A 6,000-nucleotide genomic window follows, 5' to 3' on the forward strand; every position below is an offset into this window, starting at 1 on the left:
GAAATGAATCAACATTCAGGCAAAACATAGGCCACTCGGCTTCATTCCTTGGAAACAACAAAAGGCCACTTGGGCACAATCGAACCACTTCAATGTTGCATATAACAGGACCACTTAAGAACATGTACATGAGAAACTACAACAGTAGATAAACATGAGCAAACACAATTGAGGAACTTGCATATATCATGACCACTTCAAATTTGCATCTCCTAGTGTTTGACACTTCAAGAAAATCTACACAAATCTCATGCTCTCTCAAACTCAATTCAAAAACCAAATATAGATGGATGAACCCTAGAAACCTAGAACCTTTACATATTTATGTCCTAGAACTCAAATTATGAACCTAGAACTCAAATTATGTCCTAATTTTTGGTCCTAATAAAAATTCACTAAAAATTAAGAACCTACTGGACTTGCACACTAATAGAAATTTATATTTTTATATGGATTTTTTCTCTAAACTAAATCCTACTACCCTAGTTAACATCTAGTTAAACCTTACTTTCCTAACATTTGTAATTAAACACTACAGGCCTAACCCTACTGCCCTAGTTAAGCATATACAATCTTTTCCTAAAAAAATTATATTTAGTTAACTACTGAACTAAATGTTACTCTAAACTAAACCCTACTGCCCTAATTAACATCTAGTTAAACAAACTCAATTCAAAAACTAAACCCTACTAAACTAATTAACATCTACATTATCTACTACTTAACATCTATTATTACCCTAACTAAAAAACATCTACTATTAACCCTACTGCCCTAGTTAACTAGTACCACCACTACTACTAATTAACATCTACTACTACTACTAAAAAACTTTATCTATGAACCCTACTACTAATTAACATCTACTACTACTAATTAACAAGGCAGGAAGAACGGGCAGAGAGAGGGGAGGGGTGCGGGGCTTATAGAGAGGGGAGAGATGGTGGCGGGGAGGTGCTCGGCGACGGAGGCAGGGGCTGTGAGGGGCGCGGCTCCGTTGGCGGCGACAGAGGCAGTGGCGGCGAGGAGCGGACGAGGGAAGCAGTGGCGGCGAGGGCGCACGGCTCTGGTGGCGGCGACGGTCGCGAGGGCGCATGGCTCCGGTGGCGGCGATGGCGGCGATTGCGCATGGCTTCGGTGGCAGCGCGGGCGGCGTGGGAGCAGTGGCGGTGAGGGAGAGGCGGCGATGGAGGATATCGATGGGGAATTGGGGGAAGGACTTAGCAAAATTTTGAGCCCACGCGGGGTTAAGTCAAAATAGCAGTAGCGCCGGTAGGAAAAATGCGCTATAGCTAAGTTAGCTATAGCAGTTTCTACCAAAACGCGCTACTGCTATAGAAAGCAGTTATTTCTTTTCCTTTTTCTTTTCCTTTTATCTAAGGAAAGTAGCTATAGCGCGGATGTCGTGGGAAACCACGGCCACCTATGGGACCAGAGGGCCCCTTGCTGGTTCGGCAGGGGGGACGTTGCGTTGCACAAAGAGCAGACGAGCGTGAGGCAGCACGGTAGAGATCACATAGGTGATTTTACCCAGGTTCGGGTCGCCGTGAGGCGTAAAACCCTACTCCTACTTTGGTGGATTGATGGTGGAATAATGATGGTGAGGCGTAGTACACTGCCCGGCAGAGGTTGCCTCAGGGCGACAGTAGCTGCGCGTGTATGGGTGTGTGGGTTGTCTAACTTTCTAACCCATGCTACGGTTGCCATGGGCCTCCTTTTATAGATCAAGGGGTAACCACAATGGCAAAGTAGTCATTATGCACTTATAAGATAGCAAACAGTGCTATCATACATAACTCTGCAGGCTAATAGGGCGCATTAAATGCACCGCTCAACTTCACATCGTTGGTTGCCCGGCAGGCCTTGCCAGGCTGTCTCACCAGCTCCACGCCTACTCGCTTGACAAGTCGCGGGACGGGTGTCATCTGTAGGCATTTCTTGTAGGAAGAGGCCGCCATGTGGCGAATGGCTGCCACTCAGTCACTTTGCGGCTTGACACCGCACTAATAGACGACGTGGGTCATGGCGGAGTGGTTGGGTCAGGTGGTATTGCCTTCGTGAGCCCCGGCAGGCCCTGCCGGGACGTCTTGGATGCCTTCTTCCAGGGGTGACCTTGCCCTTGTCGAGCTCGCCTGCCCGGCAAGGGAGGCTCCTCTTGGTGGAATCTTGCTTCTCCTGGCTTGATCTTGGTGCTCTTGATCTGCATGTTGGTTCTTTGATGATCTTGGCCTCTTACACTTTGGCATGGTCGGGTGCTCAGATCTAGTTCCCGTGCATGTGCATAGTCTGGGCAACAGACCCAGGGTGTGTTGCACCGACAGAAGCCCCCGGGCTTGCCCCGAACGCGCTACCGAGCGTCGTCGGGGTAGGGCCTAATAAGTGCACAGGCGGGGGTGTTGAAGAGGCTGGTCTCTTGAGGTCTTCCTTACTTCTTCATTGATCTCGAGCTTGGGGCAGTTTTCGATTTCCCCGCGCGTAGTGTAAAGCCAATGGTGGTGGGGCCGCCCTTGTAATGGCCCGTGAATGACTTTAACGCACGGGGTAGAAACTGCCAATTCACTCTTCCCACCATGCCCTTATCCTCAGCCACTTATGTGGCATGCATCATGCGGGGTAGGTAACGGAGGTGCGTGGCACGGGAGAGCATCAAGGCGAGGGCCCACTCTCCTTGGATTGGGGGAGGAGGACGGTACCGCCCGTTGAGGGAATGACTCCCTTCCTTGGCCCGCCTTTAAAAGGAGGGGTGAAGAGAGGCTAGAGCCATCCATCCTCGCACTCCCCTTCCTCTGTTTTCCGCTTCTCGCTGGTTATGTCGAAGGGAAGAGACTGGGGCCAGTCCCCGGGCTCTTGGTTGAAGCTGGTGTTGCTAAATGTTGGTGCTGGTGCTCAGGGAGTGAGCCTCGTCCTTGCTGTAACGGATCTCTTGGTGTCTTCGGGGCTCGCCCGGAAGGTAGGGCTGGAGATCATTGGTAATCCCAGCACTGCCCCTCCCGGGAATCTTGGGGCTGACGTCGATGAGGGGCGCGCCTTCCTTCCTGCCGAGGTGGGGAGCGATGCGTTTCAAGCCCCCTGGTCGTCTCGGTTGCTCGCCGTCTCTCTGGAGAAGGCGCCGGGCTGGAGCCTTGGCTCTCCCTGGAACAGTGTTGATGAAGATGAAACCAGGGGAGAAGGAGAAGGCGGGATGCAGGTCGTCTAGTAGGAGCATGACTTCATCGACGCGTTCATCTCGTACTAGCGACATGTTGCCCGTCTGTTCGACTCTTCCCCCTTTTCCCCGTCGCCGTCATCACCATTTTCTTCGGTTGCCGGGGATGGGCTTTCCCCTCTGGCGCTTCTGCCTCCCCTAGGGGTCTTCTAGCTGGGCCCCGACGTCATCCTCTGACGGTGTCTATGCTGGAGCCCCCCGCTCAGTCCTGGGAGTGGTGATCAGGGGGGCGCCGAGGGGCTCCGCACTTCTTCCTCCTTTGCAGCCTCACCACTCCCAATCTTGTCAGGCTATGTTTGACAGCTCCTGACGGGGATCGGGGTGGCGTTGTGTCGGCGCGTCGCCCATCCTCCTCTCTTCCGACCGCACTACCTGGGATAAGAGGGACAGGGAGAGGAGTTTGTGTCGGATCACGGGTTCCGGCAAAACCCTCAAGGTTCGAACACTGGGGTGCGCGCGAAGATCTCCCCCTATCGATTCGTGCCTTAGCTCTCTAAGATCTCGCAGACGAACTCGACGAACTCACAACACAAATACATAAGATTTATACTGGTTCGGGTCACCGTTGTGGTGTAATACCCTACTCCAGTGTGGTGGTGGTGGATTGCCTCTTGGGTTGATGATGAACAGTACAAGGGGAAGAACAGCCTCCTGAGGTTGAGGTGTTCTTGTGTTTGGCGAACTTGTGTGGGTGAGATGCCTATGAATCAGATGCCTCTACTGTGGTGGCTAGTTCTACTTATATAGGCCCTGGTCCTCTCCCCAAATATTGAGCGGGAAGTGAGCCAACAACGGCCAATTTGAAAGGGGATAGCTAGTACAGCTTATCCTGACAAAAGTAGTCTTCACCTGCAAAAGGCTATGGTGGTGACGCCATCTTGGGCTCCATGGTGACCTGCGTATCGCCGTCCTGCTGGTCTTGGTCTCGTTGCATCGATATGGAAACCTTTCCTTGATGCCTCGGTACTCCGCGCCTGCGCTTGCCCCCTTGGCACCAAAGAGGCAATAAGGACGCTGCGCGCGCTGGCGCCCGCCTGGTCTGGATCGTCATGGCTCACGTCATGAGGACCTCGTGAGGTTTGCCTTGCCTTGATCTCTCCGCCCCTCGTGAACCTGCCTGGCGAGGCCGCTCCTGAGGAGGTCTTGTGTCGTCCGCCTCGCGAGGCTTGGTCCCTCGCGAGGGTCTTGAATGTCTTGCTGATGAAGATGGGCCGCGCAGGCCTGCTAGCATAGCCACGCCATGGGCCGCAGGCAGGCAAGTCTGGGGACCCCCATTCCCAGAACGCCGATAGTAGCCCCCGGGCCCAAGGCGCGCTCGGGATTGGATTCGAGGCGAAGCCAAAGGTCAAGCGCGGAGCGCCGCGGGCCCCAAAAGCTTGCGGCCTCGGTTGACGCGTGGCGGCTGATTGGACGTGGGCGTCTCCGCTTCCCCATGCTGCCTCGGCAACTGCCCGACTTGACAACTCCCTGCGACATGCAAGGAAAACCATCATTACCTGTGATCGTGGGGGCGCTGGTTGGCCTTCTTCTGCTATAAATGAGGGAGGGGGCGGAGCCCCCGTCCCCCACTTCTTCTCATTACGCCTGCTTCTTCCTCCTCTGCTCCACCACCGACCCCAATGGCGCCGTCGAAGAGGTTCTCCGCCGCGGAGAAAGGAAAGGCTACCCGTGAGGGGCCCGGCTCCCCGGCGCCCAAGCGAGGACGCGGTCGTCCCCGTAAGCACACCACGACTCCCGCTGTGGCCCCCCGCTCCCAGGGTGGCGCCGCTGCGCGTGGCGGGGGTCGCTCCGGTCGCGGCAGCCCCGTCGATGAGGTAAGACGTGCCGTGGTTGCGCGGCCTCACAGGCCATGCTTCCACTCGGCAGAGGTGCTGCCGGAGTTTGTTGTCTGGTCGGAGGATCCGGCCGGCAACTGGCTTCAGCTTCCGCTCTTCTTTGTCGACGAGCTACCGGCCTTTGGTCCCGGCGGGCTCTGGCTTCAGGCGGACGGCTGCTCCAGCAGGGCCTCCTGGGTCGTGGTTGAGGTCTCTGCCGCAGGCAACATAGCCCTGGCCCGCGGTTGGCAGACGTTCGCCGGCGCGCGCGGTCTGGGCAAGCAGTGCACCCTACGACGGCAATGCTACCCTCTACGTGAGGGTGTTTGGGGAAGATGGTCGCCGCGCCGGGTGCTGCCCCGAGACGAACGACGGCGAGGAGGTGCTCGGTCTCGGCGATGGTCGCAACGAGGGTGAGGGCGAGCCTGCCGACCGCGCCACGTCCAGCTACGGTGGCTCTTCTCTTGGCGAAAGCTCCAGCAGCGGCGGCTACGACCAGCCGCCGCGCTCGCTTCGAAGGTGGTGGCGGGTCGTCTCGTTGCCACGCCTCCGTGAAGCGCGAGGAGGGGTCCGGCTAGGCTCGGGACGTCACTAGAGGCCTACTACCGTGGTTCGCTGCAACGCCGCTTTTGTTTTGTTCCTCTTTTCTTTCCTGCATCACAATGAAACCAGTATGGGCCCTGAGGGGTGTGTATCGAACTGTGGTTCCTCAATCATTATGCTATGCTTTATACTTCTGTGCTGTGTCGTTATTTTGTGCGGAGATAACTTAGCCTGGCGCGTTCGGGGCAGCCTCCTCTTCACGAGGCACTTGTTTCCTCGTGCCCGTCTTGGCTTAGTGGTTGCTCAGGAACGGCAAAAAAATCGTTAGGAAGCCCGCTAGGAGACTTTTCACCCGAGCCTTGACCCAGCGCTTCATATCGCGGTACCCGAGGGGCACGGATTAGGAGAGATGCGCCAGCTTGTAGGCTCGAACGAGGG

Source organism: Aegilops tauschii, chromosome 1 (genome assembly GCF_002575655.3).
Source record: "Aegilops tauschii subsp. strangulata cultivar AL8/78 chromosome 1, Aet v6.0, whole genome shotgun sequence".
In the NCBI taxonomy this organism is placed as follows: domain Eukaryota; kingdom Viridiplantae; phylum Streptophyta; class Magnoliopsida; order Poales; family Poaceae; genus Aegilops; species Aegilops tauschii.